This window comes from Pyrus communis, chromosome 16 (genome assembly GCF_041283825.1).
Source record: "Pyrus communis isolate YQ-2024b chromosome 16, ASM4128382v1, whole genome shotgun sequence".
NCBI lineage: Eukaryota > Viridiplantae > Streptophyta > Magnoliopsida > Rosales > Rosaceae > Pyrus > Pyrus communis.
This window is the reverse complement of record NC_142580.1, coordinates 18,223,450-18,226,059: the sequence shown is the minus strand read 5'-3', so window position 1 is coordinate 18,226,059 and position 2,610 is coordinate 18,223,450.

Sequence of the window (2,610 nt, the reverse complement as noted above, 5' to 3'; positions counted from 1 at the left end):
CATGGTGGAATGAACGGAAGATCTGGGATGACGAATTCTAAGAGCGGGTTTGGGTCGGGTTGGGTTTGGCTAAGATGAGATCTTGGAGTGATTTGAGGAAGGCGACGAGGAGATCGAGTTTGTGTGGAATGACGTGGTCGACGGTTAGGATGAGCACGTCTATGTGGGGGATAGCAAGTTTGGGACTGTTTGCCCACCCGGACTCCGAGAGGTGATCAAAAAACCAAAAAAAAAAAAAAGTTAAGAGAACATGTGGACCCGTCTCGAATCGGCCCGTTTGAAACGGGCCATGTTAGGTTTGGTTTCAATTTTTAGATTTGTAATGCCCGACCTGGCTCGTTTCCTTTTTAAGCGATCCGGTCCGGTCCCTTCAAATTTGGGCTCGGCCCGTGCCCACCCCTAGTCCAATCTTCTCCATATGTATTCTAAGTTATATAATCTATTTATTGTAGAATTTAAATTAAGCATCAAACTTATTTCAAGAGTATTCCAACGACACATGTGACCATTGGTAAATAATTAATTCCAACAAAACCATATGCCTTAAAAATTTATTTTGACAAAGAAAAAATTTTGTCAAAAAAAATATGATTACTTCCGACAACAACTGATCACCCTCGAAAATATAAAAGTATTAATGAGAGGACTTTTTTTCCCCTAAAAAATATAAAAACATTTCCAAGAGGACTTTTTTTCCCTCGAAAATACTAAATCTGTTTCGTCAACATGAGTAAACCTTCGGAGATAACCATTCTATTTCCAATAAGAACTTTACTCGTCGTTAATACAACTGGCGCCAATTCTTCCCCCCAAACAAAAGTGCATTTCCGATGAAACTTGAGACTTTTTCCGAGGACATTATGTGCGTTGGTAAAAAAAATAAAAAATTCATGCCATGTTACCGATGACCCGTATTTTATGGTCGCAAAATGTGCTTTTTATGACCCTTTTTTGGGGCCCTAGGAAAATCTTCATCAGTAATGACTACTTTTTTTTTTGTAGTGTTGATACATTTAGATGACTAAACAATCTTCGATTCGAATAATTTTTTTTTTGATGAGAGATCTTCAAATGAAGATTAACAAGGTAAACAATTTTGATTATAAATTTACATGATGAATATTTATTCGTAAAAGGTGACATAGTGCCATTGGAAACGCAAGTATTATATATTGTATTGATCCCATGGAAGCCCTTGTAATCATAAATCTCCTGACACATCATTGTTTAGATAAAATGCAACAATGATCGATTTAAGTGTCAAAAGGTTCAAACATGTTCTCGCAGTTCATTATTCATATTGTTTCCAATTTTTTAGGTGTGAAGTCTTATTCAAGTCTCAATGCAATTAGTAACGATCCCATTCGATCAGTATAATGGAATTGAACTTCAAGATGTTTCTGTTGTAGGACATATGCTTCAATATCTTAAGTAGCCAGTATGTGATGATATCCGCCCCATCTAAATATAGCATCCAGGTCTGTTTTGCAAGAGGCTAGGTCTTGTGTGTTGCGTTTTGTCGATCCCACTTCTTTGTTGGTTTGCATGGTGTTATGTGAGCCTCCACCTTATTACCTGCAGGTGATGAAGACATTTGTCGATCACATGTAATAGTGTAAGGTAACCTCTCAATCTAATCTGTCACAGATGATAGAGTCCTTCCATCCATAAAACTAATTACAAGACTTTCAGAATAAAGATTAACATTTAACAGGATTAATTAGGACAGGGATTAGATTACTTGGACGTGAAATCATGCACCGTAACCTAAATCAGAGAAGAAACTCAAGAAAGCTTATAAGACAGCCTGTGACGACTGTTCCGATCGAAGGGTAGGTTCTTACACACATGTCGTTTAATTTATACGAATGGATGGATACGCAGTGCCAAAACCAATTGACAAGCAAAGGCCGCCCCACTTAAGGCGTACAGATCGATGTACGAAATAAGATCAAATAAGATCAATTAGAAAAAATAAATAAAATAAAGCACAAAAGAAAGAAAAAAGAGAAAGGTGGTCCAAATATAGTATGTATTCACGGAGAAGCTTTATACCTTCCTTGAAACTTCATAAAGCCCATATCTGAATATGAAAGTTGTCAATTATAAAGAGGTGAAGATCAATTCTTTTCATATACATTTGCGTTCGAATATGGCAAAGTTATTCTTAATTTGGATATGACCATTTTTAATTACTTGTAGTCGATCAATGACCATTTTTAGCGACTACTGTCTACTTTAATCGTTGGAGAAATTTTGAACTTTAAATTATTGGACAACAATTGTTTGATCAGACGTGTTAAATAAAAAATATACGAATTAGACTCAACCATTTACATTTAAGTTGAATTTTGCGACCAACTAAAATTGCTTAATTTGGCAATAAGTGTATAAAAGGCAGATTTTACATAATTTTGAAGGAAAACTAATGAAAAATGTTTGAAAACTTTGAGTTTTAACGATAAGGACAAAATAAAGGGTAAAGTGAATAGTACCATGATTGACTTTTTAGTGTAAAAATGTGATTTTTCGTTAAAATGAACATTACCGGAAAATTTTTGTTAAAATTCCCTAATTTTTATACCTTCCACCTATACACGAAGTCATACC